The sequence below is a fragment of the Pseudophryne corroboree genome, chromosome 8 (assembly GCF_028390025.1).
Source record: "Pseudophryne corroboree isolate aPseCor3 chromosome 8, aPseCor3.hap2, whole genome shotgun sequence".
NCBI lineage: Eukaryota > Metazoa > Chordata > Amphibia > Anura > Myobatrachidae > Pseudophryne > Pseudophryne corroboree.
Window position 1 is genome coordinate 168,182,661 of NC_086451.1, and position 26,690 is coordinate 168,209,350.

The following is a 26,690-nucleotide window of genomic DNA, read 5'->3' on the forward strand; positions in this document are numbered from 1 at the left end:
CTGTTTCCACTTCTCTTTTCTTGAGCCGCTCTCTTCTATGCCCTTGCGCACTATCCTGACTTCTCCCGTCTGCTTACTTTGTGCCTTCCAACGCACAATGCAAACTACAGGTAGTGCTGCAGGGCCCACGCCCTTTTACTTGCCTTACAGAGCAGCTCTGGAGCTGTTACAGTGCCCAGCTGCTGCAAGAAATCAGCTTGAATGCTTCAGGGGCTGGGGCATAGCCAACATGAGCCCCACACCGAAGGAGGGTGGAGGTGTTTAATGCGAACTAGGGGTCATCCAAGCGCCGCAAAAGGCCGCCATGCCCTGCACGCCCCTTTTCTCTTTTCATATGCAGACGAGGGTTGAAGCCAACTTTGACCCATTGCTTGGATGACATCACCATATGCAAATCCATCTGCTGCAGGCCTTCCCCCAGGAATGCTTGCACTAGTTGTTGCATTTGGTTTGTTGTTTGGGGGTGCTTCAGTATTATGTAGCCTTCTGCCCTCCCATGTTCATCTGAAAATATGTGTTCTCCCTGCAGTTGTTGTCCCCAGATGAGAGTTCCCTTGTGCTGCCTCAGTTGAATCTCCTTTACTTGACAGAGATGTGCCTGAGCAGCGGCCCTCCCCAGCCCTATCCCAAATCATACTTATTTTGCATAGGAGATACCATGGTCATGAAGATTGTTCTCCCAGGGTGAGGTTCATTCATTGCATTCTGGGTATGCTGACCCGTATGATTTCCCCAAATGTGGGAAACTCGACTGCATTATTTGTGGTGGTGGGGGACTGTGTTTGTTCTTTCCACTAGTCAGCTCTGGTAAAAGTCAGATTTATTTGTCTCAGATCTTGCTCTAGCCTTGTTCTTCTTTCGAGAGTTTCCTTGTGCTGCCTCAGTTGGATCTCCTTCACTTGACAGGGGGGTGCCCGAGCAGTGACCCTCCCCAGCTCTAGCCCAACTCCTACTTACCTGCCAGGTGAGATACTATGATCATGAAGGTGCTTCTCCCAGGGCAAGGCTCACCCATTGCACTCTGGGTGTGCTGCTCCTGCGATTTCCCCAAATGTGGGACACTTGACTGCATAATTTGTGTTTCCTCTGGTCTGCTGTCGTATAATTCAGATCTCTTTGTATCAGGTCTCTCTCCAGCCTAGTTTGCTGTCTGTTTCCACTTCTCTTTTCTTGAGTCGTTCCCTTCTAAGCCCTTGCGCATTATCCTGACTTCTCCCGTCTGCTTAATTTGTGCCTTCCAACGCACAATGCAAACTACAGGTAGTGCTGCAGGGCCCACACCCTTTTACTTGCCTTACAGAGCAGCTCTGGAGCTGTTACAGTGCCCAGCTGCTGCAAGAAATCAGCTTGAATGATTCAGGGGCTGGGGCATAGCCAACATGAGCCCCACACCGAAGGAGGGTGGAGGTGTTTAATGCGAACTAGGGGTCATCCAAGCGCCGCAAAAGGCCGCCATGCCCTGCATACCCCTTTTCTCTTTTCATATGCAGACGAGTGTTTAAGCCAACTTTGACCCACTGCTTGGATGACATCACCATATGCAAATCCATCTGCTGCAGGCCTTCCCCCAGGAATGCTTACACTAGTTGTTGCATTTGGTTTGTTGTTTGGGGGTGCTTCAGTATTAGGCGGCCTTCTGCCCTCCCATGTTCATCTGAAAATATGTGTTCTCCCTGCAGTTGTTGTCCCCAGATGAGAGTACCCTTGTGCTGCCTCAGTTGAATCTCCTACTCTTGACAGAGATGTGCCTGAGCAGCGTCCCTCCCCAGCCCTATCCCAAATCATACTGATTTTGCATAGGAGATACCATGGTCATGAAGATTGTTCTCCCAGGGTGAGGTTCATTCATTGCATTCTGGGTATGCTGACCCCTATGATTTCCCCAAATGTGGGAAACTCGACTGCATTATTTGTGGTAGTGGGGGACTGTGTTTGTGCTTTCCTCTGGTCAGCTCTGGTAAAAGTTAGATTTCTTTGTCTCAGATCTTCCTCTAGCCTTGTTCTTCTTTCGAGAGTTCCCTTGTGCTGTCTCAGTTGGATCTCCTTCACTTGACAGGGGGGTGCCCGAGCAGCGACCCTCCCCAGCTCTAGCCCAACTCCTACTTACCTGCCAGGTTAGATACTATGATCATGAAGTTGCTTCTCCCAGGGCAAGGCTCACCCATTGCACTCTGGGTGTGCTGCCCATACGATTTCCCCAAATGTGGGAAACTTGACTGCATAATTTGTGTTTCCCCTGGTTGGCTCTCATATAATTCAGATCTCTTTGTCTCAGGTCTCTCTCCAGCCTAGTTTGCTGTCTGTTTCCACTTCTCTTTTCTTGAGCCGCTCCCATCTATGCCCTTGCGCACTATCCTGACTTCTCCCGTCTGCTTACTTTGTGCCTTCCAACGCACAATGCAAACTACAGGTAGTGCTGCAGGGCCCACGCCCTTTTACTTGCCTTACAGAGCAGCTCTGGAGCTGTTACAGTGCCCAGCTGCTGCAAGAAATCAGCTTGAATGCTTCAGGGGCATGGGCATAGCCAACATGAGCCCCACACCGAAGGAGGGTGGAGGTGTTTAATGCGAACTAGGGGTCATCCAAGCGCCGCAAAAGGCCGCCATGCCCTGCACGCCCCTTTTCTCTTTTCATATGCAGACGAGGGTTGAAGCCAACTTTGACCCACTGCTTGGATGACATCACCATATGCAAATCCATCTGCTGCAGGCCTTCCCCCAGGAATGCTTGCACTAGTTGTTGCATTTGGTTTGTTGTTTGGGGGTGCTTCAGTATTAGGCAGCCTTCTGCCCTACCATGTTCATCTGAAAATATGTGTTCTCCCTGCAGTTGTTGTCCCCAGATGAGAGTTCCCTTGTGCAGCCTCAGTTGAATCTCCTTTACTTGACAGAGATGTGCCTGAGCAGCGGCCCTCCCCAGCCCTATCCCAAATCATACTTATTTTGCATAGGAGATACCATGGTCATGAAGATTGTTCTCCCAGGGTGAGGTTAATACATTGCATTCTGGGTATGCTGACTCCTATGATTTCCCCAAATGTGGGAAACTCGACTGCATTATTTGTGGTAGTGGGGGACTGTGTTTGTTCTTTCCTCTGGTCAGCTCTGGTAAAAGTCAGATTTATTTGTCTCAGATCTTCCTCTAGCCTTGTTCTTCTTTCGAGAGTTTCCTTGTGCTGCCTCGGTTGGATCTCCTTCACTTGACAGGGGGGTGCCCGAGCAGCGACCCTCCCCAGCTCTATCCCAAATCTTACTTACCTGCCAGGTGATATACTATGATCAGGAAGGTGCTTCTTCCAGGGCAAGGCTCACCCATTGCACTCTGGGTGTGCTGATCCTGCGATTTCCCCAAATGTGGGAAACTTGACTGCATAATTTGTGTTTCCCCTGGTCGGCTCTCGTATAATTCAGATCTCTTTGTCTCAGGTCTCTCTCCAGCCTAGTTTGCTGTCTGTTTCCACTTCTCTTTTCTTGAGCCGCTCTCTTCTATGCCCTTGCGCACTATCCTGACTTCTCCCGTCTGCTTACTTTGTGCCTTCCAACGCACAATGCAAACTACAGGTAGTGCTGCAGGGCCCACGCCCTTTTACTTGCCTTACAGAGCAGCTCTGGAGCTGTTACAGTGCCCAGCTGCTGCAAGAAATCAGCTTGAATGCTTCAGGGGCTGGGGCATAGCCAACATGAGCCCCACACCGAAGGAGGGTGGAGGTGTTTAATGCGAACTAGGGGTCATCCAAGCGCCGCAAAAGGCCGCCATGCCCTGCACGCCCCTTTTCTCTTTTCATATGCAGACGAGGGTTGAAGCCAACTTTGACCCATTGCTTGGATGACATCACCATATGCAAATCCATCTGCTGCAGGCCTTCCCCCAGGAATGCTTGCACTAGTTGTTGCATTTGGTTTGTTGTTTGGGGGTGCTTCAGTATTATGTAGCCTTCTGCCCTCCCATGTTCATCTGAAAATATGTGTTCTCCCTGCAGTTGTTGTCCCCAGATGAGAGTTCCCTTGTGCTGCCTCAGTTGAATCTCCTTTACTTGACAGAGATGTGCCTGAGCAGCGGCCCTCCCCAGCCCTATCCCAAATCATACTTATTTTGCATAGGAGATACCATGGTCATGAAGATTGTTCTCCCAGGGTGAGGTTCATTCATTGCATTCTGGGTATGCTGACCCGTATGATTTCCCCAAATGTGGGAAACTCGACTGCATTATTTGTGGTGGTGGGGGACTGTGTTTGTTCTTTCCACTAGTCAGCTCTGGTAAAAGTCAGATTTATTTGTCTCAGATCTTGCTCTAGCCTTGTTCTTCTTTCGAGAGTTTCCTTGTGCTGCCTCAGTTGGATCTCCTTCACTTGACAGGGGGGTGCCCGAGCAGTGACCCTCCCCAGCTCTAGCCCAACTCCTACTTACCTGCCAGGTGAGATACTATGATCATGAAGGTGCTTCTCCCAGGGCAAGGCTCACCCATTGCACTCTGGGTGTGCTGCTCCTGCGATTTCCCCAAATGTGGGACACTTGACTGCATAATTTGTGTTTCCTCTGGTCTGCTGTCGTATAATTCAGATCTCTTTGTATCAGGTCTCTCTCCAGCCTAGTTTGCTGTCTGTTTCCACTTCTCTTTTCTTGAGTCGTTCCCTTCTAAGCCCTTGCGCATTATCCTGACTTCTCCCGTCTGCTTAATTTGTGCCTTCCAACGCACAATGCAAACTACAGGTAGTGCTGCAGGGCCCACACCCTTTTACTTGCCTTACAGAGCAGCTCTGGAGCTGTTACAGTGCCCAGCTGCTGCAAGAAATCAGCTTGAATGATTCAGGGGCTGGGGCATAGCCAACATGAGCCCCACACCGAAGGAGGGTGGAGGTGTTTAATGCGAACTAGGGGTCATCCAAGCGCCGCAAAAGGCCGCCATGCCCTGCATACCCCTTTTCTCTTTTCATATGCAGACGAGTGTTTAAGCCAACTTTGACCCACTGCTTGGATGACATCACCATATGCAAATCCATCTGCTGCAGGCCTTCCCCCAGGAATGCTTACACTAGTTGTTGCATTTGGTTTGTTGTTTGGGGGTGCTTCAGTATTAGGCGGCCTTCTGCCCTCCCATGTTCATCTGAAAATATGTGTTCTCCCTGCAGTTGTTGTCCCCAGATGAGAGTACCCTTGTGCTGCCTCAGTTGAATCTCCTACTCTTGACAGAGATGTGCCTGAGCAGCGTCCCTCCCCAGCCCTATCCCAAATCATACTGATTTTGCATAGGAGATACCATGGTCATGAAGATTGTTCTCCCAGGGTGAGGTTCATTCATTGCATTCTGGGTATGCTGACCCCTATGATTTCCCCAAATGTGGGAAACTCGACTGCATTATTTGTGGTAGTGGGGGACTGTGTTTGTGCTTTCCTCTGGTCAGCTCTGGTAAAAGTTAGATTTCTTTGTCTCAGATCTTCCTCTAGCCTTGTTCTTCTTTCGAGAGTTCCCTTGTGCTGTCTCAGTTGGATCTCCTTCACTTGACAGGGGGGTGCCCGAGCAGCGACCCTCCCCAGCTCTAGCCCAACTCCTACTTACCTGCCAGGTTAGATACTATGATCATGAAGTTGCTTCTCCCAGGGCAAGGCTCACCCATTGCACTCTGGGTGTGCTGCCCATACGATTTCCCCAAATGTGGGAAACTTGACTGCATAATTTGTGTTTCCCCTGGTTGGCTCTCATATAATTCAGATCTCTTTGTCTCAGGTCTCTCTCCAGCCTAGTTTGCTGTCTGTTTCCACTTCTCTTTTCTTGAGCCGCTCCCATCTATGCCCTTGCGCACTATCCTGACTTCTCCCGTCTGCTTACTTTGTGCCTTCCAACGCACAATGCAAACTACAGGTAGTGCTGCAGGGCCCACGCCCTTTTACTTGCCTTACAGAGCAGCTCTGGAGCTGTTACAGTGCCCAGCTGCTGCAAGAAATCAGCTTGAATGCTTCAGGGGCATGGGCATAGCCAACATGAGCCCCACACCGAAGGAGGGTGGAGGTGTTTAATGCGAACTAGGGGTCATCCAAGCGCCGCAAAAGGCCGCCATGCCCTGCACGCCCCTTTTCTCTTTTCATATGCAGACGAGGGTTGAAGCCAACTTTGACCCACTGCTTGGATGACATCACCATATGCAAATCCATCTGCTGCAGGCCTTCCCCCAGGAATGCTTGCACTAGTTGTTGCATTTGGTTTGTTGTTTGGGGGTGCTTCAGTATTAGGCAGCCTTCTGCCCTACCATGTTCATCTGAAAATATGTGTTCTCCCTGCAGTTGTTGTCCCCAGATGAGAGTTCCCTTGTGCAGCCTCAGTTGAATCTCCTTTACTTGACAGAGATGTGCCTGAGCAGCGGCCCTCCCCAGCCCTATCCCAAATCATACTTATTTTGCATAGGAGATACCATGGTCATGAAGATTGTTCTCCCAGGGTGAGGTTAATACATTGCATTCTGGGTATGCTGACTCCTATGATTTCCCCAAATGTGGGAAACTCGACTGCATTATTTGTGGTAGTGGGGGACTGTGTTTGTTCTTTCCTCTGGTCAGCTCTGGTAAAAGTCAGATTTATTTGTCTCAGATCTTCCTCTAGCCTTGTTCTTCTTTCGAGAGTTTCCTTGTGCTGCCTCGGTTGGATCTCCTTCACTTGACAGGGGGGTGCCCGAGCAGTGACCCTCCCCAGCTCTATCCCAAATCTTACTTACCTGCCAGGTGATATACTATGATCAGGAAGGTGCTTCTTCCAGGGCAAGGCTCACCCATTGCACTCTGGGTGTGCTGATCCTGCGATTTCCCCAAATGTGGGAAACTTGACTGCATAATTTGTGTTTCCCCTGGTCGGCTCTCGTATAATTCAGATCTCTTTGTCTCAGGTCTCTCTCCAGCCTAGTTTGCTGTCTGTTTCCACTTCTCTTTTCTTGAGCCGCTCCCTTCTATGCCCTTGCGCACTATCCTGACTTCTCCCGTCTGCTTAATTTGTGCCTTCCAACGCACAATGCGAACTACAGGTAGTGCTGCAGGGCCCACACCCTTTTACTTGCCTTACAGAGCAGCTCTGGAGCTGTTACAGTGCCCAGCTGCTGCAAGAAATCAGCTTGAATGCTTCAGGGAATGGGGCATAGCCAACATGAGCCCCACACCGAAGGAGGGTGGAGGTGTTTAATGCGAACTAGGGGTCATCCAAGCGCCGCAAAAGGCTGCCATGCCCTGTACGCCCCTTTTCTCTTTTCATATGCAGACGAGGGTTGAAGCCAACTTTGACCCATTGCTTGGATGACATCACCATATGCAAATCCATCTGCTGCAGGCCTTCCCCCAGGAATGCTTGCACTAGTTGTTGCATTTGGTTTGTTGTTTGGGGGTGCTTCAGTATTATGTAGCCTTCTGCCCTCCCATGTTCATCTGAAAATATGTGTTCTCCCTGCAGTTGTTGTCCCCAGATGAGAGTTCCCTTGTGCTGCCTCAGTTGAATCTCCTTTACTTGACAGAGATGTGCCTGAGCAGCGGCCCTCCCCAGCCCTATCCCAAATCATACTTATTTTGCATAGGAGATACCATGGTCATGAAGATTGTTCTCCCAGGGTGAGGTTCATTCATTGCATTCTGGGTATGCTGACCCGTATGATTTCCCCAAATGTGGGAAACTCGACTGCATTATTTGTGGTGGTGGGGGACTGTGTTTGTTCTTTCCACTAGTCAGCTCTGGTAAAAGTCAGATTTATTTGTCTCAGATCTTGCTCTAGCCTTGTTCTTCTTTCGAGAGTTTTCTTGTGCTGCCTCAGTTGGATCTCCTTCACTTGACAGGGGGGTGCCCGAGCAGTGACCCTCCCCAGCTCTAGCCCAACTCCTACTTACCTGCCAGGTGAGATACTATGATCATGAAGGTGCTTCTCCCAGGGCAAGGCTCACCCATTGCACTCTGGGTGTGCTGCTCCTGCGATTTCCCCAAATGTGGGACACTTGACTGCATAATTTGTGTTTCCTCTGGTCAGCTCTCGTATAATTCAGATCTCTTTGTATCAGGTCTCTCTCCAGCCTAGTTTGCTGTCTGTTTCCACTTCTCTTTTCTTGAGCTGCTTACTTTGTGCCTTCCAACGCACAATGCGAACTACAGGTAGTGCTGCAGGTCCCACACCCTTTTATTTGCCTTACAGAGCAGCTCTGGAGCTGTTACAGTGCCCAGCTGCTGCAAGAAATCAGCTTAAATGCTTCAGGGGCTGGGGCATAGCCAACATGAGCCCCACACCGAAGGAGGGTGGAGGTGTTTAATGCGAACTAGGGGTCATCCAAGCGCCGCAAAAGGCCGCCATGCCCTGCACTCCCCTTTTCTCTTTTCATATGCAGACGAGGGTTGAAGCCAACTTTGACCCACTGCTTGGATGACATCACCATATGCAAATCCATCTGCTGCAGGCCTTCCCCCAGGAATGCTTGCCTAGTTCTTGCATTTGGTTTGTTGTTTGGGGGTGCTTCAGTATTAGGCAGCCTTCTGCCCTCCCATGTTCATCTGAAAATATGTGTTCTCCCTGCAGTTGTTGTCCCCAGATGAGAGTTCCCTTGTGCTGCCTCAGTTGAATCTCCTTTACTTGACAGAGATGTGCCTGAGCAGCGGCCCTCCCCAGCCCTATCCCAAATCATACTTATTTTGCATAGGAGATACCATGGTCATGAAGATTGTTCTCCCAGGGTGAGGTTCATTCATTGCATTCTGGGTATGCTGACCCCTATGATTTCCCCAAATGTGGGAAACTCAACTGCATTATTTGTGGTAGTGGGGGACTGTGTTTGTTCTTTCCTCTGGTCAGCTCTGGTAAAAGTCAGATTTATTTGTCTCAGATCTTCCTCTAGCCTTGTTCATCTTTCGAGAGTTTCCTTGTGCTGCCTCAGTTGGATCTCCTTCACTTGACAGGGGGGTGCCCGAGCAGCGACCCTCCCCAGCTCTAGCCCAACTCCTACTTACCTGCCAGGTGAGATACTATGATCATGAAGTTGCTTCTCCCAGGGCAAGGCTCACCCAATGCACTCTGGGTGTGCTGCTCCTGCGATTTCCCCAAATGTGGGAAACTTGACTGCATAATTTGTGTTTCCCCTGGTCAGCTCTCGTATAATTCAGATCTCTTTGTCTCAGGTCTCTCTCCAGCCTAGTTTGCTGTCTGTTTCCACTTCTCTTTTCTTGAGCCGCTCCCTTCTATGCCCTTGCGCACTATCCTGACTTCTCCCGTATGCTTAATTTGTGCCTTCCAACACACAATGCGAACTACAGGTAGTACTGCAGGGCCCACACCCTTTTACTTGCCTTACAGAGCAGCTCTGGAGCTGTTACAGTGCCCAGCTGCTGCAAGAAATCAGCTTGAATGCTTCAGGGGCTGGGGCATAGCCAACATGAGCCCCACACCGAAGGAGGGTGGAGGTGTTTAATGCGAACTAGGGGTCATCCAAGCGCCGCAAAAGGCCGCCATGCCCTGCATACCCCTTTTCTCTTTTCATATGCAGACGAGGGTTCCAGCCAACTTTGGCCCACTGCTTGGATGACATCACCGTATGCAAATCCGTCTTCTGCAGACCTTCCCCCAGGAATGCTTGTACTAGTTGTTGCATTTGGTTTGTTGTTTGGGGGTTCTTCAGTATTAGGCAGCCTTCTGCCCTCCCATGTTCATCTGAAAATATGTGTTCTCCCTGCAGTTGTTGTCCCCAGATGAGAGTTCCCTTGTGCTGCCTCAGTTGAATCTCCTTTACTTGACAGAGATGTGCCTGAGCAGCGGCCCTCCCCAGCCCTATCCCAAATCATACTTATTTTGCATAGGAGATACCATGGTCATGAAGATTGTTCTCCCAGGGTGAGGTTCATTCATTGCATTCTGGGTATGCTGACACCTGTGATTTCCCCAAATGTGGGAAACTCGACTGCATTATTTGTGGTAGTGGGGGACTGTGTTTGTGCTTTCCTCTGGTCAGCTCTGGTTAAAGTCAGATTTCTTTATCTCAGATCTTCCTCTAGCCTTGTTCTTCTTTCGAGAGTTCCCTTGTGCTGCCTCAGTTGGATCTCCTTCACTTGACAGGGGGGTGCCCGAGCAGCGACCCTCCCCAGCTCTAGCCCAACTCCTACTTACCTGCCAGGTGATATACTATGATCAGGAAGGTGCTTCTTCCAGGGCAAGGCTCACCCATTGCACTCTGGGTGTGCTGATCCTGCGATTTCCCCAAATGTGGGAAACTTGACTGCATAATTTGTGTTTCCCCTGGTCGGCTCTCGTATAATTCAGATCTCTTTGTCTCAGGTCTCTCTCCAGCCTAGTTTGCTGTCTGTTTCCACTTCTCTTTTCTTGAGCCGCTCCCTTCTATGCCCTTGCGCACTATCCTGACTTCTCCCGTCTGCTTATTTTGTGCCTTCCAACGCACAATGCGAACTACAGGTAGTGCTGCAAGGCCCACACCCTTTTACTTGCCTTACAGACCAGCTCTGGAGCTGTTACAGTGCTCAACTGCTGCAAGAAATCAGCTTGAATGCTTCAGGGGCTGGGGCATAGCCAACATGAGCCCCACACCGAAGGAGGGTGGAGGTATTTAATGCGAACTAGGGGTCATCCAATTGCCGCAAAAGGCCGCCATGCCCTGCACGCCCCTTTTCTCTTTTCATATGCAGACGAGGGTTGAAGCCAACTTTGACCCACTGCTTGGATGACATCACCATATGCAAATCCATCTTCTGCAGACCTTCCCCAAGGAATGCTTGCACTAGTTGTTGCATTTGGTTTGTTGTTTGGGGGTGCTTCAGTATTAGGCAGCCTTCTGCCCTCCCATGTTCATCTGAAAATATGTGTTCTCTCTGCAGTTGTTGTCCCCAGATGAGAGTTCCCTTGTGCTGCCTCAGTTGAATCTCCTTTACTTGACAAGGGAGGCATTTTGGATTTTTTCTTTGGGTACCCTTACACCTGATGGTCTGAATGAGAGCATCGAACTGAACAACATTGGCAGTCTCTGAAGGTTTTATCTTTTGATTTACCTAATATATTATTTATTGAATATCCATTTATTGTATGTTTAATAAATAAACAAAATTATTAGAAGTAGCTATTTTGTGAACAGCTTTCCTCTTAGAATGAAACTGTATAATCCTGTTGTGTGTGTTCCTTTAAAGTTCTTTAGTAAAATCCACTAGTAATATCCACTAGTAATGATGAACATCAGATTTCTTCCTCCATCCTCTTTTTACACTTTCTCTTGGTTCTATATATATATATATTTTTATTTTTATTTTATTTTTTTCCCCTCCTTCTCCCAAAAGGCCCCCCTCCCTCCCCTCCCCCTCCCTGTTTTAAATTTTAAAATCTTTAAATCTTTAAATCTTCGAATCCTTAAATTGTCTGTTTAATATTTATTTTTTATTCAATTCTTTTTGTTGTTTAAGCAGCAATGTAATTATTCCAGGGGTTAAAATAATGAAATATAGAAATAATATTAACAAAAATTAAAGGTAAAAATGAATTGATAGAATGATCCCATTAAAAGTAAATAAATAATATGGATGTTAAGCTGAGCGGGTTGGATTCGAACATGGGACTCGCTGTATAGAGTGCAGGTGATGTTTCCCCTGCGCCACGAGAGCAGCTTTAGTAGTGGCATGGATTTATGTTACCCTAAAAGGTTTTATATAAGTAAATGGGGATCCTTAGTGCTGAGTTTCTGAATTATGTATATGTGATTATAGATATGAGGTATTGATTGAAAGATTAGAGGTTAATCTGTATATAGATTATATATTTTCTGTTATTTTTTAAACCACCTTGTTGCTTATTTTATTATTATTTTTAATCACCATGTTGCTTATTTTTATATTATGAAATGCCTTTATATGTGCAATTGCAATTAGAAAGTTGTTCCATATATGAGTCATTACATGTATGCATCCAATTAGTATATGTATGTATCCAATCAACTAATTAGTAATGCTATTGGTCCGGTGCATTTTAAAAAGAGCCTGCTAGGCTGCTGATGTATCCTCTGACGAAACCGCTCTTGGATAACAGCGGAGAAACGCGTTAGAAGGTGACTACCGGACACTCTGATTGCTGAGATATAAGCCCGTTCATGAACGAGCTACATCACGGCGGACGTCTGATGTAAAGACAGCGGTGAAGGGGAAAAAGCAATTTGAGAGCGAGCAAAAGGAGGTCTCTACCCCACGGCAGGGAGGAATATCCCGACCGCGAGTGCCAATAAGATCCAGCCACGGTTAACGGGGGTCGTAGCATACCGCTGTGTTTCACCAACCATCACAGCGCTCTCCCCCTGTTTTCTTTCATTACTCACGTGAGTTACATATGAACTTTAACTGCAGTAAATAAGAGGCGTTGGTTACAACTGTTGCTGTTCATCCACAAGAAGGAATTTAATGTATCAATTACAATTGGAAAGTAACGATTAAATTACAACAGCTGTATCCAGGAGGATTTTTTGGACACTTTAATAGACATTCCGTTGTCATCAAGGGCAATATGAAATAGATACTGATTACATTTAGATATGGATAGTGGTGCCTATATATGTTGACTCCATTGTATTTTATTGAATGTGGGTTTCTTCTGTCTATATATATTTTTTAAAAATAAAGAGCTTGTATATTTTATTTTTTGCGCTCCCTTGATAACAAGTGTGATTATCTTTAAAATTTGGTTTATTATTGGTAGAACAGTACTACCTATGGGAGCAGCATTTTATAATATATGGTGAAAATTAATAGATGTATAAAGATTAAATAAGCAACAAATTGGTGAAATAGATACGTTTTGATAGGAGCGCTGGGTTCTATATATATATATTGACATTTGGTTATATATATGTATAGACTTTATAAATTCTTGACAGAGATGTGCCTGAGCAGCGGCCCTCCCCAGCCCTATCCCAAATCATACTTATTTTGCATAGGAGATACCATGGTCATGAAGATTGTTCTCCCAGGGTGAGGTTCATTCATTGCATTCTGGGTATGCTGATCCCTGTGATTTCCCCAAATGTGGGAAACTGGACTGCATTATTTGTGGTAGTGAGGGACTGTGTTTGTGCTTTCCTCTGGTCAGCTCTGGTAAAAGTCAGATTTCTTTGTCTCAGAACTTCCTCTAGCCTTGTTCTTCTTTCGAGAGTTCCCTTGTGCTGCCTCAGTTGGATCTCCTTCACTTGACAGGGGGGTGCCCGAGCAGCGACCCTCCCCAGCTCTAGCCCAACTCCTACTTACCTGCCAGGTGAGATACTATGATCATGAGGGTGCTTCTCCCAGGGCAAGGCTCACCCATTGCACTCTGGGTGTGCTGCTCCTGCGGTTTCCCCAAATGTTGGACACTTGACTGCATAATTTGTGTGCAATAGTTGTTGCATTTGGTTTGTTGTTTGGGGGTGCTTCAGTATTAGGCAGCCTTCTGCCCTACCATGTTCATCTGAAAATATGTGTTCTCCCTGCAGTTGTTGTCCCCAGATGAGAGTTCCCTTGTGCTGCCTCAGTTGAATCTCCTTTACTTGACAGAGATGTGCCTGAGCAGCGGCCCTCCCCAGCCCTATCCAAAATCATACTTATTTTGCATAGGAGATACCATTTTCATGAAGATTGTTCTCCCAGGGTGAGGTTCATTCATTGCATTCTGGGTATGCTGACCCCTGTGATTTCCCCAAATGTGGGAAACTCGACTGCATTATATGTGGTAGTGGGGGACTGTGTTTGTGCTTTCCTCTGGTCAACTCTGGTAAAAGTCAGATTTATTTGTCTCAGATTTTCCTCTAGCCTTGTTCTTCTTTCGAGAGTTCCCTTGTGCTGCCTCAGTTGGATCTCCTTCACTTGACAGGGGGGTGCCCGAGCAGCGACCCTCCCCAGCTCTAGCCCAACTCCTACTTACCTGCCAGGTGAGATACTATGATCATGAAGGTGCGTCTCCCAGGGCAAGGCTCACCCATTGCACTCTGGGTGTGCTGCTCCTGTGATTTCCCCAAATGTGGGAAACTTGACTGCATAATTTGTGTTTCCCCTGGTCGGCTCTCGTATAATTCAGATCTCTTTGTCTCAAATCTCTCTCCAGCCTAGTTTGCTGTCTGTTTCCACTTCTCTTTTCTTGAGCCGCTCCCTTCTATGCCCTTGCGCACTATCCTGACTTCTCCCGTCTGCTTACTTTGTGCCTTCCAACGCACAATGCAAACTACAGGTAGTGCTGCAGGGCCCACGCCCTTTTACTTGCCTTACAGAGCAGCTCTGGAGCTGTTACAGTGCCCAGCTGCTGCAAGAAATCAGCTTGAATGCTTCAGGGGCTGGGGCATAGCCAACATGAGCCCCACACCGAAGGAGGGTGGAGGTGTTTAATGCGAACTAGGGGTCATCCAAGCGCCGCAAAAGGCCGCCATGCCCTGCACGCCCCTTTTCTCTTTTCATATGCAGACGAGGGTTGAAGCCAACTTTGACCCACTGCTTGGATGACATCACCATATGCAAATCCATCTGCTGCAGGCCTTCCCCCAGGAATGCTTGCACTAGTTGTTGCATTTGGTTTGTTGTTTGGGGGTGCTTCAGTATTAGGCAGCCTTCTGCCCTCCCATGTTCATCTGAAAATATGTGTTCTCCCTGCAGTTGTTGTCCCCAGATGAGAGTTCCCTTGTGCTGCCTCAGTTGAATCTCCTTTACTTGACAGAGATGTGCCTGAGCAGCGGCCCTCCCCAGCCCTATCCCAAATCATACTTATTTTGCAAAGGAGATACCATGGTCATGAAGATTGTTCTCCCAGGGTGAGGTTAATACATTGCATTCTGGGTATGCTGACTCCTATGATTTCCCCAAATGTGGGAAACTCGACTGCATTATTTGTGGTAGTGGGGGACTGTGTTTGTTCTTTCCTCTGGTCAGCTCTGGTAAAAGTCAGATTTATTTGTCTCAGATCTTCCTCTAGCCTTGTTCTTCTTTCGAGAGTTTCCTTGTGCTGCCTCGGTTTGATCTCCTTCACTTGACAGGGGGGTGCCCGAGCAGCGACCCTCCCCAGCTCTATCCCAAATCTTACTTACCTGCCAGGTGAGATACTATGATCATGAAGGTGCTTCTCCCAGGGCAAGGCTCACCCATTGCACTCTGGGTGTGCTGCTCCTGCGATTTCCCCAAATGTGGGAAACTTGACTGCATAATTTGTGTTTCCCCTGGTCGGCTCTCGTATAATTCAGATCTCTTTGTCTCAGGTCTCTCTCCAGCCTAGTTTGCTGTCTGTTTCCACTTCTCTTTTCTTGAGCCGCTCTCTTCTATGCCCTTGCGCACTATCCTGACTTCTCCCGTCTGCTTACTTTGTGCCTTCCAACGCACAATGCAAACTACAGGTAGTGCTGCAGGGCCCACGCCCTTTTACTTGCCTTACAGAGCAGCTCTGGAGCTGTTACAGTGCCCAGCTGCTGCAAGAAATCAGCTTGAATGCTTCAGGGGCTGGGGCATAGCCAACATGAGCCCCACACCGAAGGAGGGTGGAGGTGTTTAATGCGAACTAGGGGTCATCCAAGCGCCGCAAAAGGCCGCCATGCCCTGCACGCCCCTTTTCTCTTTTCATATGCAGACGAGGGTTGAAGCCAACTTTGACCCATTGCTTGGATGACATCACCATATGCAAATCCATCTGCTGCAGGCCTTCCCCCAGGAATGCTTGCACTAGTTGTTGCATTTGGTTTGTTGTTTGGGGGTGCTTCAGTATTATGTAGCCTTCTGCCCTCCCATGTTCATCTGAAAATATGTGTTCTCCCTGCAGTTGTTGTCCCCAGATGAGAGTTCCCTTGTGCTGCCTCAGTTGAATCTCCTTTACTTGACAGAGATGTGCCTGAGCAGCGGCCCTCCCCAGCCCTATCCCAAATCATACTTATTTTGCATAGGAGATACCATGGTCATGAAGATTGTTCTCCCAGGGTGAGGTTCATTCATTGCATTCTGGGTATGCTGACTCGTATGATTTCCCCAAATGTGGGAAACTCGACTGCATTATTTGTGGTGGTGGGGGACTGTGTTTGTTCTTTCCACTAGTCAGCTCTGGTAAAAGTCAGATTTATTTGTCTCAGATCTTGCTCTAGCCTTGTTCTTCTTTCGAGAGTTTCCTTGTGCTGCCTCAGTTGGATCTCCTTCACTTGACAGGGGGGTGCCCGAGCAGTGACCCTCCCCAGCTCTAGCCCAACTCCTACTTACCTGCCAGGTGAGATACTATGATCATGAAGGTGCTTCTCCCAGGGCAAGGCTCACCCATTGCACTCTGGGTGTGCTGCTCCTGCGATTTCCCCAAATGTGGGACACTTGACTGCATAATTTGTGTTTCCTCTGGTCAGCTCTCGTATAATTCAGATCTCTTTGTATCAGGTCTCTCTCCAGCCTAGTTTGCTGTCTGTTTCCACTTCTCTTTTCTTGAGCCGTTCCCTTCTATGCCCTTGCGCATTATCCTGACTTCTCCCGTCTGCTTAATTTGTGCCTTCCAACGCACAATGCAAACTACAGGTAGTGCTGCAGGGCCCACACCCTTTTACTTGCCTTACAGAGCAGCTCTGGAGCTGTTACAGTGCCCAGCTGCTGCAAGAAATCAGCTTGAATGCTTCAGGGGCTGGGGCATAGCCAACATGAGCCCCACACCGAAGGAGGGTGGAGGTGTTTAATGCGAACTAGGGGTCATCCAAGCGCCGCAAAAGGCCGCCATGCCCTGCATACCCCTTTTCTCTTTTCATATGCAGACGAGTGTTTAAGCCAACTTTGACCCACTGCTTGGATGACATCACCATATGCAAATCCATCTGCTGCAGGCCTTCCCCCAGGAATGCTTACACTAGTTGTTGCATTTGGTTTGTTGTTTGGGGGTGCTTCAGTATTAGGCGGCCTTCTGCCCTCCCATGTTCATCTGAAAATATGTGTTCTCCCTGCAGTTGTTGTCCCCAGATGAGAGTACCCTTGTGCTGCCTCAGTTGAATCTCCTACTCTTGACAGAGATGTGCCTGAGCAGCGTCCCTCCCCAGCCCTATCCCAAATCATACTGATTTTGCATAGGAGATACCATGGTCATGAAGATTGTTCTCCCAGGGTGAGGTTCATTCATTGCATTCTGGGTATGCTGACCCCTATGATTTCCCCAAATGTGGGAAACTCGACTGCATTATTTGTGGTAGTGGGGGACTGTGTTTGTGCTTTCCTCTGGTCAGCTCTGGTAAAAGTTAGATTTCTTTGTCTCAGATCTTCCTCTAGCCTTGTTCTTCTTTCGAGAGTTCCCTTGTGCTGTCTCAGTTGGATCTCCTTCACTTGACAGGGGGGTGCCCGAGCAGCGACCCTCCCCAGCTCTAGCCCAACTCCTACTTACCTGCCAGGTGAGATACTATGATCATGAAGTTGCTTCTCCCAGGGCAAGGCTCACCCATTGCACTCTGGGTGTGCTGCCCATACGATTTCCCCAAATGTGGGAAACTTGACTGCATAATTTGTGTTTCCCCTGGTTGGCTCTCATATAATTCAGATCTCTTTGTCTCAGGTCTCTCTCCAGCCTAGTTTGCTGTCTGTTTCCACTTCTCTTTTCTTGAGCCGCTCCCATCTATGCCCTTGCGCACTATCCTGACTTCTCCCGTCTGCTTACTTTGTGCCTTCCAACGCACAATGCAAACTACAGGTAGTGCTGCAGGGCCCACGCCCTTTTACTTGCCTTACAGAGCAGCTCTGGAGCTGTTACAGTGCCCAGCTGCTGCAAGAAATCAGCTTGAATGCTTCAGGGGCATGGGCATAGCCAACATGAGCCCCACACCGAAGGAGGGTGGAGGTGTTTAATGCGAACTAGGGGTCATCCAAGCGCCGCAAAAGGCCGCCATGCCCTGCACGCCCCTTTTCTCTTTTCATATGCAGACGAGGGTTGAAGCCAACTTTGACCCACTGCTTGGATGACATCACCATATGCAAATCCATCTGCTGCAGGCCTTCCCCCAGGAATGCTTGCACTAGTTGTTGCATTTGGTTTGTTGTTTGGGGGTGCTTCAGTATTAGGCAGCCTTCTGCCCTACCATGTTCATCTGAAAATATGTGTTCTCCCTGCAGTTGTTGTCCCCAGATGAGAGTTCCCTTGTGCTGCCTCAGTTGAATCTCCTTTACTTGACAGAGATGTGCCTGAGCAGCGGCCCTCCCCAGCCCTATCCCAAATCATACTTATTTTGCATAGGAGATACCATGGTCATGAAGATTGTTCTCCCAGGGTGAGGTTCATTCATTGCATTCTGAGTATGCTGACCCCTATGATTTCCCCAAATGTGGGAAACTCGACTGCATTATTTGTGGTAGTGGGGGACTGTGTTTGTGCTTTCCTCTGGTCAGCTCTGGTAAAAGTTAGATTTCTTTGTCTCAGATCTTCCTCTAGCCTTGTTCTTCTTTCGAGAGTTCCCTTGTGCTGTCTCAGTTGGATCTCCTTCACTTGACAGGGGGGTGCCCGAGCAGCGACCCTCCCCAGCTCTAGCCCAACTCCTACTTACCTGCCAGGTGAGATACTATGATCATGAAGTTGCTTCTCCCAGGGCAAGGCTCACCCATTGCACTCTGGGTGTGCTGCCCATACGATTTCCCCAAATGTGGGAAACTTGACTGCATAATTTGTGTTTCCCCTGGTCGGCTCTCATATAATTCAGATCTCTTTGTCTCAGGTCTCTCTCCAGCCTAGTTTGCTGTCTGTTTCCACTTCTTTTTTTCTTGAGCCCCTCCCTTCAATACCCTTGTGCACTAACCTGACTTCTCCTCCCGTCTGCTTACTTTGTGCCTTACAATGCACAATGCAAACTACAGGTAGTGCTGCAGGGCCCACACCCTTTTACTTGCCTTAAAGAGCAGCTCTGGAGCTATTACAGTGCCCAGCTGCTGCAAGAAATCAGCTTGAATGCTTCAGGGGCATGGGCATGGCCAACATGAGCCCTACACCGAAGGAGGGTGGGGGTGTTTAATGCGAACTAGGGGTCATCCAAGCGCCGCAAAAGGCCGCCATGCCCTGCATACCCCTTTTCTCTTTTCATATGCAGATGAGGGTTCCAGCCAATTTTGACCCACTGCTTGGATGACATCACCGTATGCAAATCCGTCTTCTGCAGACCTTCCCCCAGGAATGCTTGTACTAGTTGTTGCATTTGGTTTGTTGTTTGGGGGTGCTTCAGTATTAGGCAGCCTTCTGCCCTCCCATGTTCATCTGAAAATATGTGTTCTCCCTGCAGTTGTTGTCCCCAGATGAGAGTTCCCTTGTGCTGCCTCAGTTGAATCTTCTTTACTTGACAGAGATGTGCCTGAGCAGCGGCCCTCCCCAGCCCTATCCCAAAACATACTTATTTTGTATAGGAGATACCATGGTCATGAAGATTGTTCTCCCAGGGTGAGGTTCATTCATTGCATTCTGGGAATGCTGACCCCTGTGATTTCCCCAAATGTGGGAAACTCGACTGCATTTTATGTGGTAGTGGGGGACTGTGTTTGTGCTTTCCTCTGGTCAGCTCTGGTAAAAGTCAGATTTCTTTGTCTCAGATCTTCCTCTAGCCTTGTTCTTCTTTCGAGAGTTCCCTTGTGCTGCCTCAGTTGGATCTCCTTCACTTGACAGGGGGGTGCCCGAGCAGCGACCCTCCCCAGCTCTAGCCCATCTCTTACTTACCTGCCAGGTGAGATACTATGATCAGGAAGGTGCTTCTCCCAGGGCAAGGCTCACCCATTGCACTCTGGGTGTGCTGCTCCTCTGATTTCCCCAAATGTGGGACACTTGACTGCATAATTTGTGTTTCCTCTGGTCGGCTCTCGTATAATTCAGATCTCTTTGTCTCAGGTCTCTCTCCAGCCTAGTTTGCTGTCTGTTTCCACTTCTCTTTTATTGAGCCGCTCCCTTCTATGCCCTTGCGCACTATCCTGACTTCTCCCGTCTGCTTACTTTGTGCCTTCCAACGCACAATGCGAACTACAGGTAGTGCTGCAGGTCCCACACCCTTTTATTTGCCTTACAGAGCAGCTCTGGAGCTGTTACAGTGCCCAGCTGCTGCAAGAAATCAGCTTAAATGCTTCAGGGGCTGGGGCATAGCCAACATGAGCCCCACACCGAAGGAGGGTGGAGGTGTTTAATGCGAACTAGGGGTCATCCAAGCGCCGCAAAAGGCCGCCATGCCCTGCACTCCCCTTTTCTCTTTTCATATGCAGACGAGGGTTGAAGCCAACTTTGACCCACTGCTTGGATGACATCACCATATGCAAATCCATCTGCTGCAGGCCTTCCCCCAGGAATGCTTGCCTAGTTGTTGCATTTGGTTTGTTGTTTGGGGGTGCTTCAGTATTAGGCAGCCTTCTGCCCTCCCATGTTCATCTGAAAATATGTGTTCTCCCTGCAGTTGTTGTCCCCAGATGAGAGTTCCCTTGTGCTGCCTCAGTTGAATCTCCTTTACTTGACAGAGATGTGCCTGAGCAGCGGCCCTCCCCAGCCCTATCCCAAATCATACTTATTTTGCATAGGAGATACCATGGTCATGAAGATTGTTCTCCCAGGGTGAGGTTCATTCATTGCATTCTGGGTATGCTGACCCGTATGATTTCCCCAAATGTGGGAAACTCGACTGCATTATTTGTGGTGGTGGGGGACTGTGTTTGTTCTTTCCACTAGTCAGCTCTGGTAAAAGTCAGATTTATTTGTCTCAGATCTTGCTCTAGCCTTGTTCTTCTTTCGAGAGTTCCCTTGTGCTGTCTCAGTTGGATCTCCTTCACTTGACAGGGGGGTGCCCGAGCAGCGACCCTCCCCAGCTCTAGCCCAACTCCTACTTACCTGCCAGGTGAGATACTATGATCATGAAGTTGCTTCTCCCAGGGCAAGGCTCACCCATTGCACTCTGGGTGTGCTGCCCATACGATTTCCCCAAATGTGGGAAACTTGACTGCATAATTTGTGTTTCCCCTGGTCGGCTCTCATATAATTCAGATCTCTTTGTCTCAGGTCTCTCTCCAGCCTAGTTTGCTGTCTGTTTCCACTTCTTTTTTCTTGAGCCGCTCCCTTCTATGCTCTTGCGCACTATCCTGACTTCTCCCGTCTGCTTAATTTGTGCCTTCCAACGCACAATGCGAACTACAGGTAGTGCTGCAGGGCCCACACCCTTTTACTTGCCTTACAGAGCAGCTCTGGAGCTGTTACAGTGCCCAGCTGCTGCAAGAAATCAGCTTGAATGCTTCAGGGAATGGGGCATAGCCAACATGAGCCCCACACCGAAGGAGGGTGGAGGTGTTTAATGCGAACTAGGGGTCATCCAAGCGCCGCAAAAGGCTGCCATGCCCTGTACGCCCCTTTTCTCTTTTCATATGCAGACGAGGGTTGAAGCCAACTTTGACCCATTGCTTGGATGACATCACCATATGCAAATCCATCTGCTGCAGGCCTTCCCCCAGGAATGCTTGCACTAGTTGTTGCATTTGGTTTGTTGTTTGGGGGTGCTTCAGTATTATGTAGCCTTCTGCCCTCCCATGTTCATCTGAAAATATGTGTTCTCCCTGCAGTTGTTGTCCCCAGATGAGAGTTCCCTTGTGCTGCCTCAGTTGAATCTCCTTTACTTGACAGAGATGTGCCTGAGCAGCGGCCCTCCCCAGCCCTATCCCAAATCATACTTATTTTGCATAGGAGATACCATGGTCATGAAGATTGTTCTCCCAGGGTGAGGTTCATTCATTGCATTCTGGGTATGCTGACCCGTATGATTTCCCCAAATGTGGGAAACTCGACTGCATTATTTGTGGTGGTGGGGGACTGTGTTTGTTCTTTCCACTAGTCAGCTCTGGTAAAAGTCAGATTTATTTGTCTCAGATCTTGCTCTAGCCTTGTTCTTCTTTCGAGAGTTTTCTTGTGCTGCCTCAGTTGGATCTCCTTCACTTGACAGGGGGGTGCCCGAGCAGTGACCCTCCCCAGCTCTAGCCCAACTCCTACTTACCTGCCAGGTGAGATACTATGATCATGAAGGTGCTTCTCCCAGGGCAAGGCTCACCCATTGCACTCTGGGTGTGCTGCTCCTGCGATTTCCCCAAATGTGGGACACTTGACTGCATAATTTGTGTTTCCTCTGGTCAGCTCTCGTATAATTCAGATCTCTTTGTATCAGGTCTCTCTCCAGCCTAGTTTGCTGTCTGTTTCCACTTCTCTTTTCTTGAGCCGTTCCCTTCTATGCCCTTGCGCATTATCCTGACTTCTCCCGTCTGCTTAATTTGTGCCTTCCAACGCACAATGCAAACTACAGGTAGTGCTGCAGGGCCCACACCCTTTTACTTGCCTTACAGAGCAGCTCTGGAGCTGTTACAGTGCCCAGCTGCTGCAAGAAATCAGCTTGAATGCTTCAGGGGCTGGGGCATAGCCAACATGAGCCCCACACCGAAGGAGGGTGGAGCTGTTTAATGCGAACTAGGGGTCATCCAAGCGCCGCAAAAGGCCGCCATGCCCTGCATACCCCTTTTCTCTTTTCATATGCAGACGAGTGTTTAAGCCAACTTTGACCCACTGCTTGGATGACATCACCATATGCAAATCCATCTGCTGCAGGCCTTCCCCCAGGAATGCTTACACTAGTTGTTGCATTTGGTTTGTTGTTTGGGGGTGCTTCAGTATTAGGCGGCCTTCTGCCCTCCCATGTTCATCTGAAAATATGTGTTCTCCCTGCAGTTGTTGTCCCCAGATGAGAGTACCCTTGTGCTGCCTCAGTTGAATCTCCTACTCTTGACAGAGATGTGCCTGAGCAGCGGCCCTCCCCAGCCCTATCCCAAATCATACTTATTTTGCATAGGAGATACCATGGTCATGAAGATTGTTCTCCCAGGGTGAGGTTCATTCATTGCATTCTGGGTATGCTGACCCCTATGATTTCCCCAAATGTGGGAAACTCGACTGCATTATTTGTGGTAGTGGGGGACTGTGTTTGTGCTTTCCTCTGGTCAGCTCTGGTAAAAGTTAGATTTCTTTGTCTCAGATCTTCCTCTAGCCTTGTTCTTCTTTCGAGAGTTCCCTTGTGCTGTCTCAGTTGGATCTCCTTCACTTGACAGGGGGGTGCCCGAGCAGCGACCCTCCCCAGCTCTAGCCCAACTCCTACTTACCTGCCAGGTGAGATACTATGATCATGAAGTTGCTTCTCCCAGGGCAAGGCTCACCCATTGCACTCTGGGTGTGCTGCCCATACGATTTCCCCAAATGTGGGAAACTTGACTGCATAATTTGTGTTTCCCCTGGTCGGCTCTCATATAATTCAGATCTCTTTGTCTCAGGTCTCTCTCCAGCCTAGTTTGCTGTCTGTTTCCACTTCTTTTTTTCTTGAGCCCCTCCCTTCAATACCCTTGTGCACTAACCTGACTTCTCCTCCCGTCTGCTTACTTTGTGCCTTACAATGCACAATGCAAACTACAGGTAGTGCTGCAGGGCCCACACCCTTTTACTTGCCTTAAAGAGCAGCTCTGGAGCTATTACAGTGCCCAGCTGCTGCAAGAAATCAGCTTGAATGCTTCAGGGGCATGGGCATGGCCAACATGAGCCCTACACCGAAGGAGGGTGGGGGTGTTTAATGCGAACTAGGGGTCATCCAAGCGCCGCAAAAGGCCGCCATGCCCTGCATACCCCTTTTCTCTTTTCATATGCAGATGAGGGTTCCAGCCAATTTTGGCCCACTGCTTGGATGACATCACCGTATGCAAATCCGTCTTCTGCAGACCTTCCCCCAGGAATGCTTGTACTAGTTGTTGCATTTGGTTTGTTGTTTGGGGGTGCTTCAGTATTAGGCAGCCTTCTGCCCTCCCATGTTCATCTGAAAATATGTGTTCTCCCTGCAGTTGTTGTCCCCAGATGAGAGTTCCCTTGTGCTGCCTCAGTTGAATCTTCTTTACTTGACAGAGATGTGCCTGAGCAGCGGCCCTCCCCAGCCCTATCCCAAAACATACTTATTTTGTATAGGAGATACCATGGTCATGAAGATTGTTCTCCCAGGGTGAGGTTCATTCATTGCATTCTGGGAATGCTGACCCCTGTGATTTCCCCAAATGTGGGAAACTCGACTGCATTTTATGTGGTAGTGGGGGACTGTGTTTGTGCTTTCCTCTGGTCAGCTCTGGTAAAAGTCAGATTTCTTTGTCTCAGATCTTCCTCTAGCCTTGTTCTTCTTTCGAGAGTTCCCTTGTGCTGCCTCAGTTGGATCTCCTTCACTTGACAGGGGGGTGCCCGAGCAGCGACCCTCCCCAGCTCTAGCCCATCTCTTACTTACCTGCCAGGTGAGATACTATGATCAGGAAGGTGCTTCTCCCAGGGCAAGGCTCACCCATTGCACTCTGGGTGTGCTGCTCCTCTGATTTCCCCAAATGTGGGACACTTGACTGCATAATTTGTGTTTCCTCTGGTCGGCTCTCGTATAATTCAGATCTCTTTGTCTCAGGTCTCTCTCCAGCCTAGTTTGCTGTCTGTTTCCACTTCTCTTTTATTGAGCCGCTCCCTTCTATGCCCTTGCGCACTATCCTGACTTCTCCCGTCTGCTTACTTTGTGCCTTCCAACGCACAATGCGAACTACAGGTAGTGCTGCAGGTCCCACACCCTTTTATTTGCCTTACAGAGCAGCTCTGGAGCTGTTACAGTGCCCAGCTGCTGCAAGAAATCAGCTTAAATGCTTCAGGGGCTGGGGCATAGCCAACATGAGCCCCACACCGAAGGAGGGTGGAGGTGTTTAATGCGAACTAGGGGTCATCCAAGCGCCGCAAAAGGCCGCCATGCCCTGCACTCCCCTTTTCTCTTTTCATATGCAGACGAGGGTTGAAGCCAACTTTGACCCACTGCTTGGATGACATCACCATATGCAAATCCATCTGCTGCAGGCCTTCCCCCAGGAATGCTTGCCTAGTTGTTGCATTTGGTTTGTTGTTTGGGGGTGCTTCAGTATTAGGCAGCCTTCTGCCCTCCCATGTTCATCTGAAAATATGTGTTCTCCCTGCAGTTGTTGTCCCCAGATGAGAGTTCCCTTGTGCTGCCTCAGTTGAATCTCCTTTACTTGACAGAGATGTGCCTGAGCAGCGGCCCTCCCCAGCCCTATCCCAAATCATACTTATTTTGCATAGGAGATACCATGGTCATGAAGATTGTTCTCCCAGGGTGAGGTTCATTCATTGCATTCTGGGTATGCTGACCCCTATGATTTCCCCAAATGTGGGAAACTCAACTGCATTATTTGTGGTAGTGGGGGACTGTGTTTGTTCTTTCCTCTGGTCAGCTCTGGTAAAAGTCAGATTTATTTGTCTCAGATCTTCCTCTAGCCTTGTTCATCTTTCGAGAGTTTCCTTGTGCTGCCTCAGTTGGATCTCCTTCACTTGACAGGGGGGTGCCCGAGCAGCGACCCTCCCCAGCTCTAGCCCAACTCCTACTTACCTGCCAGGTGATATACTATGATCAGGAAGGTGCTTCTTCCAGGGCAAGGCTCACCCATTGCACTCTGGGTGTGCTGATCCTGCGATTTCCCCAAATGTGGGAAACTTGACTGCATAATTTGTGTTTCCCCTGGTCGGCTCTCGTATAATTCAGATCTCTTTGTCTCAGGTCTCTCTCCAGCCTAGTTTGCTGTCTGTTTCCACTTCTCTTTTCTTGAGCCGCTCCCTTCTATGCCCTTGCGCACTATCCTGACTTCTCCCGTCTGCTTATTTTGTGCCTTCCAACGCACAATGCGAACTACAGGTAGTGCTGCAAGGCCCACACCCTTTTACTTGCCTTACAGACCAGCTCTGGAGCTGTTACAGTGCCCAACTGCTGCAAGAAATCAGCTTGAATGCTTCAGGGGCTGGGGCATAGCCAACATGAGCCCCACACCGAAGGAGGGTGGAGGTATTTAATGCGAACTAGGGGTCATCCAATTGCCGCAAAAGGCCGCCATGCCCTGCACGCCCCTTTTCTCTTTTCATATGCAGACGAGGGTTGAAGCCAACTTTGACCCACTGCTTGGATGACATCACCATATGCAAATCCATCTGCTGCAGGCCTTCCCCCAGGAATGCTTGCACTAGTTGTTGCATTTGGTTTGTTGTTTGGGGGTGCTTCAGTATTAGGCAGCCTTCTGCCCTCCCATGTTCATCTGAAAATATGTGTTCTCTCTGCAGTTGTTGTCCCCAGATGAGAGTTCCCTTGTGCTGCCTCAGTTGAATCTCCTTTACTTGACAGAGATGTGCCTGAGCAGCGGCCCTCCCCAGCCCTATCCCAAATCATACTTATTTTGCATAGGAGATACCATGGTCATGAAGATTGTTCTCCCAGGGTGAGGTTCATTCATTGCATTCTGGGTATGCTGACCCCTGTGATTTCCCCAAATGTGGAAAACTCGACTGCATTATTTGTGGTAGTGGGGGACTGTGTTTGTGCTTTCTTCTGGTCAGCTCTTGTAAAAGTCAGATTTCTTTGTATCAGATCTTCCTCTAGCCTTGTTCTTCTTCGAGAGTTCCCTTGTGCTGCCTCAGTTGGATCTCCTTCACTTGACAGGGGGGTGCCCGAGCAGCGACCCTCCCCAGCTCTAGCCCAACTCCTACTTACCTGCCAGGTGAGATACTATTAAGTTGATTTTTGAAAGAAAACAATACTGTCAATATACTATTAAAACAAATTTAAATGGTAAAAGTTATTGTACTTTAAGTAAAAATAAAAGAGCTAAAATATCAATCCCAGTTTTGGATTACTTTAAT

At 48.7% G+C, this 26,690-nt stretch overlaps 37 non-coding genes and 6 pseudogenes across 37 annotated transcripts; all 43 read left to right on the forward strand.

The window, feature by feature from the left end:
• The first annotated feature begins 633 nt into the window (after positions 1-633).
• LOC134951826 (U1 spliceosomal RNA) lies at positions 634-797 on the forward strand. The gene has a single exon (XR_010184494.1). It is a non-coding gene; the product is annotated as a U1 spliceosomal RNA (small nuclear RNA).
• Positions 798-949: 152 nt separating this feature from the next.
• On the forward strand, positions 950-1,112 carry LOC134951931 (U1 spliceosomal RNA). The gene has a single exon (XR_010184573.1). It is a non-coding gene; the product is annotated as a U1 spliceosomal RNA (small nuclear RNA).
• Positions 1,113-1,783: 671 nt separating this feature from the next.
• LOC134950710 (U1 spliceosomal RNA) lies at positions 1,784-1,947 on the forward strand. The gene has a single exon (XR_010183582.1). It is a non-coding gene; the product is annotated as a U1 spliceosomal RNA (small nuclear RNA).
• A 152-nt stretch (positions 1,948-2,099) lies between these two features.
• Positions 2,100-2,241, forward strand: LOC134953524 (U1 spliceosomal RNA; annotated as a pseudogene).
• Positions 2,242-2,933: 692 nt separating this feature from the next.
• Positions 2,934-3,097, forward strand: LOC134951031 (U1 spliceosomal RNA). The gene has a single exon (XR_010183844.1). It is a non-coding gene; the product is annotated as a U1 spliceosomal RNA (small nuclear RNA).
• A 152-nt stretch (positions 3,098-3,249) lies between these two features.
• On the forward strand, positions 3,250-3,412 carry LOC134952448 (U1 spliceosomal RNA). The gene has a single exon (XR_010184966.1). It is a non-coding gene; the product is annotated as a U1 spliceosomal RNA (small nuclear RNA).
• A 671-nt stretch (positions 3,413-4,083) lies between these two features.
• LOC134951827 (U1 spliceosomal RNA) lies at positions 4,084-4,247 on the forward strand. The gene has a single exon (XR_010184495.1). It is a non-coding gene; the product is annotated as a U1 spliceosomal RNA (small nuclear RNA).
• A 152-nt stretch (positions 4,248-4,399) lies between these two features.
• Positions 4,400-4,562, forward strand: LOC134951932 (U1 spliceosomal RNA). Its single transcript, XR_010184574.1, has one exon. It is a non-coding gene; the product is annotated as a U1 spliceosomal RNA (small nuclear RNA).
• A 671-nt stretch (positions 4,563-5,233) lies between these two features.
• LOC134950712 (U1 spliceosomal RNA) lies at positions 5,234-5,397 on the forward strand. The gene has a single exon (XR_010183583.1). It is a non-coding gene; the product is annotated as a U1 spliceosomal RNA (small nuclear RNA).
• A 152-nt stretch (positions 5,398-5,549) lies between these two features.
• On the forward strand, positions 5,550-5,691 carry LOC134953526 (U1 spliceosomal RNA; annotated as a pseudogene).
• A 692-nt stretch (positions 5,692-6,383) lies between these two features.
• Positions 6,384-6,547, forward strand: LOC134951032 (U1 spliceosomal RNA). Its single transcript, XR_010183845.1, has one exon. It is a non-coding gene; the product is annotated as a U1 spliceosomal RNA (small nuclear RNA).
• Positions 6,548-6,699: 152 nt separating this feature from the next.
• Positions 6,700-6,862, forward strand: LOC134952450 (U1 spliceosomal RNA). Its single transcript, XR_010184967.1, has one exon. It is a non-coding gene; the product is annotated as a U1 spliceosomal RNA (small nuclear RNA).
• A 671-nt stretch (positions 6,863-7,533) lies between these two features.
• On the forward strand, positions 7,534-7,697 carry LOC134951828 (U1 spliceosomal RNA). Its single transcript, XR_010184496.1, has one exon. It is a non-coding gene; the product is annotated as a U1 spliceosomal RNA (small nuclear RNA).
• Positions 7,698-7,849: 152 nt separating this feature from the next.
• Positions 7,850-8,012, forward strand: LOC134951968 (U1 spliceosomal RNA). The gene has a single exon (XR_010184601.1). It is a non-coding gene; the product is annotated as a U1 spliceosomal RNA (small nuclear RNA).
• Positions 8,013-8,638: 626 nt separating this feature from the next.
• On the forward strand, positions 8,639-8,802 carry LOC134950425 (U1 spliceosomal RNA). Its single transcript, XR_010183346.1, has one exon. It is a non-coding gene; the product is annotated as a U1 spliceosomal RNA (small nuclear RNA).
• Positions 8,803-8,954: 152 nt separating this feature from the next.
• On the forward strand, positions 8,955-9,117 carry LOC134952673 (U1 spliceosomal RNA). Its single transcript, XR_010185147.1, has one exon. It is a non-coding gene; the product is annotated as a U1 spliceosomal RNA (small nuclear RNA).
• Positions 9,118-9,788: 671 nt separating this feature from the next.
• LOC134950653 (U1 spliceosomal RNA) lies at positions 9,789-9,952 on the forward strand. Its single transcript, XR_010183535.1, has one exon. It is a non-coding gene; the product is annotated as a U1 spliceosomal RNA (small nuclear RNA).
• A 152-nt stretch (positions 9,953-10,104) lies between these two features.
• LOC134952644 (U1 spliceosomal RNA) lies at positions 10,105-10,267 on the forward strand. The gene has a single exon (XR_010185124.1). It is a non-coding gene; the product is annotated as a U1 spliceosomal RNA (small nuclear RNA).
• A 2,643-nt stretch (positions 10,268-12,910) lies between these two features.
• LOC134951573 (U1 spliceosomal RNA) lies at positions 12,911-13,074 on the forward strand. Its single transcript, XR_010184289.1, has one exon. It is a non-coding gene; the product is annotated as a U1 spliceosomal RNA (small nuclear RNA).
• A 152-nt stretch (positions 13,075-13,226) lies between these two features.
• On the forward strand, positions 13,227-13,387 carry LOC134953387 (U1 spliceosomal RNA). The gene has a single exon (XR_010185553.1). It is a non-coding gene; the product is annotated as a U1 spliceosomal RNA (small nuclear RNA).
• A 175-nt stretch (positions 13,388-13,562) lies between these two features.
• On the forward strand, positions 13,563-13,726 carry LOC134951048 (U1 spliceosomal RNA). The gene has a single exon (XR_010183858.1). It is a non-coding gene; the product is annotated as a U1 spliceosomal RNA (small nuclear RNA).
• Positions 13,727-13,878: 152 nt separating this feature from the next.
• Positions 13,879-14,041, forward strand: LOC134952652 (U1 spliceosomal RNA). The gene has a single exon (XR_010185130.1). It is a non-coding gene; the product is annotated as a U1 spliceosomal RNA (small nuclear RNA).
• Positions 14,042-14,712: 671 nt separating this feature from the next.
• On the forward strand, positions 14,713-14,876 carry LOC134951002 (U1 spliceosomal RNA). The gene has a single exon (XR_010183820.1). It is a non-coding gene; the product is annotated as a U1 spliceosomal RNA (small nuclear RNA).
• Positions 14,877-15,028: 152 nt separating this feature from the next.
• Positions 15,029-15,191, forward strand: LOC134951958 (U1 spliceosomal RNA). The gene has a single exon (XR_010184593.1). It is a non-coding gene; the product is annotated as a U1 spliceosomal RNA (small nuclear RNA).
• Positions 15,192-15,862: 671 nt separating this feature from the next.
• LOC134951918 (U1 spliceosomal RNA) lies at positions 15,863-16,026 on the forward strand. Its single transcript, XR_010184565.1, has one exon. It is a non-coding gene; the product is annotated as a U1 spliceosomal RNA (small nuclear RNA).
• A 152-nt stretch (positions 16,027-16,178) lies between these two features.
• LOC134951969 (U1 spliceosomal RNA) lies at positions 16,179-16,341 on the forward strand. The gene has a single exon (XR_010184602.1). It is a non-coding gene; the product is annotated as a U1 spliceosomal RNA (small nuclear RNA).
• Positions 16,342-17,012: 671 nt separating this feature from the next.
• Positions 17,013-17,176, forward strand: LOC134950713 (U1 spliceosomal RNA). Its single transcript, XR_010183584.1, has one exon. It is a non-coding gene; the product is annotated as a U1 spliceosomal RNA (small nuclear RNA).
• A 152-nt stretch (positions 17,177-17,328) lies between these two features.
• Positions 17,329-17,470, forward strand: LOC134953110 (U1 spliceosomal RNA; annotated as a pseudogene).
• Positions 17,471-18,162: 692 nt separating this feature from the next.
• LOC134950381 (U1 spliceosomal RNA) lies at positions 18,163-18,326 on the forward strand. Its single transcript, XR_010183310.1, has one exon. It is a non-coding gene; the product is annotated as a U1 spliceosomal RNA (small nuclear RNA).
• Positions 18,327-18,478: 152 nt separating this feature from the next.
• Positions 18,479-18,620, forward strand: LOC134953106 (U1 spliceosomal RNA; annotated as a pseudogene).
• A 696-nt stretch (positions 18,621-19,316) lies between these two features.
• Positions 19,317-19,480, forward strand: LOC134951703 (U1 spliceosomal RNA). Its single transcript, XR_010184394.1, has one exon. It is a non-coding gene; the product is annotated as a U1 spliceosomal RNA (small nuclear RNA).
• Positions 19,481-19,632: 152 nt separating this feature from the next.
• Positions 19,633-19,795, forward strand: LOC134952328 (U1 spliceosomal RNA). Its single transcript, XR_010184877.1, has one exon. It is a non-coding gene; the product is annotated as a U1 spliceosomal RNA (small nuclear RNA).
• Positions 19,796-20,465: 670 nt separating this feature from the next.
• Positions 20,466-20,629, forward strand: LOC134951831 (U1 spliceosomal RNA). Its single transcript, XR_010184497.1, has one exon. It is a non-coding gene; the product is annotated as a U1 spliceosomal RNA (small nuclear RNA).
• A 152-nt stretch (positions 20,630-20,781) lies between these two features.
• Positions 20,782-20,923, forward strand: LOC134953107 (U1 spliceosomal RNA; annotated as a pseudogene).
• A 692-nt stretch (positions 20,924-21,615) lies between these two features.
• LOC134951832 (U1 spliceosomal RNA) lies at positions 21,616-21,779 on the forward strand. Its single transcript, XR_010184498.1, has one exon. It is a non-coding gene; the product is annotated as a U1 spliceosomal RNA (small nuclear RNA).
• Positions 21,780-21,931: 152 nt separating this feature from the next.
• LOC134951970 (U1 spliceosomal RNA) lies at positions 21,932-22,094 on the forward strand. Its single transcript, XR_010184603.1, has one exon. It is a non-coding gene; the product is annotated as a U1 spliceosomal RNA (small nuclear RNA).
• A 671-nt stretch (positions 22,095-22,765) lies between these two features.
• LOC134950404 (U1 spliceosomal RNA) lies at positions 22,766-22,929 on the forward strand. The gene has a single exon (XR_010183328.1). It is a non-coding gene; the product is annotated as a U1 spliceosomal RNA (small nuclear RNA).
• A 152-nt stretch (positions 22,930-23,081) lies between these two features.
• On the forward strand, positions 23,082-23,223 carry LOC134953109 (U1 spliceosomal RNA; annotated as a pseudogene).
• A 696-nt stretch (positions 23,224-23,919) lies between these two features.
• On the forward strand, positions 23,920-24,083 carry LOC134951704 (U1 spliceosomal RNA). Its single transcript, XR_010184395.1, has one exon. It is a non-coding gene; the product is annotated as a U1 spliceosomal RNA (small nuclear RNA).
• A 152-nt stretch (positions 24,084-24,235) lies between these two features.
• Positions 24,236-24,398, forward strand: LOC134952329 (U1 spliceosomal RNA). Its single transcript, XR_010184878.1, has one exon. It is a non-coding gene; the product is annotated as a U1 spliceosomal RNA (small nuclear RNA).
• Positions 24,399-25,068: 670 nt separating this feature from the next.
• Positions 25,069-25,232, forward strand: LOC134950427 (U1 spliceosomal RNA). Its single transcript, XR_010183347.1, has one exon. It is a non-coding gene; the product is annotated as a U1 spliceosomal RNA (small nuclear RNA).
• A 152-nt stretch (positions 25,233-25,384) lies between these two features.
• Positions 25,385-25,547, forward strand: LOC134952645 (U1 spliceosomal RNA). The gene has a single exon (XR_010185125.1). It is a non-coding gene; the product is annotated as a U1 spliceosomal RNA (small nuclear RNA).
• Positions 25,548-26,218: 671 nt separating this feature from the next.
• On the forward strand, positions 26,219-26,382 carry LOC134950434 (U1 spliceosomal RNA). The gene has a single exon (XR_010183353.1). It is a non-coding gene; the product is annotated as a U1 spliceosomal RNA (small nuclear RNA).
• Positions 26,383-26,690: the final 308 nt, after the last annotated feature.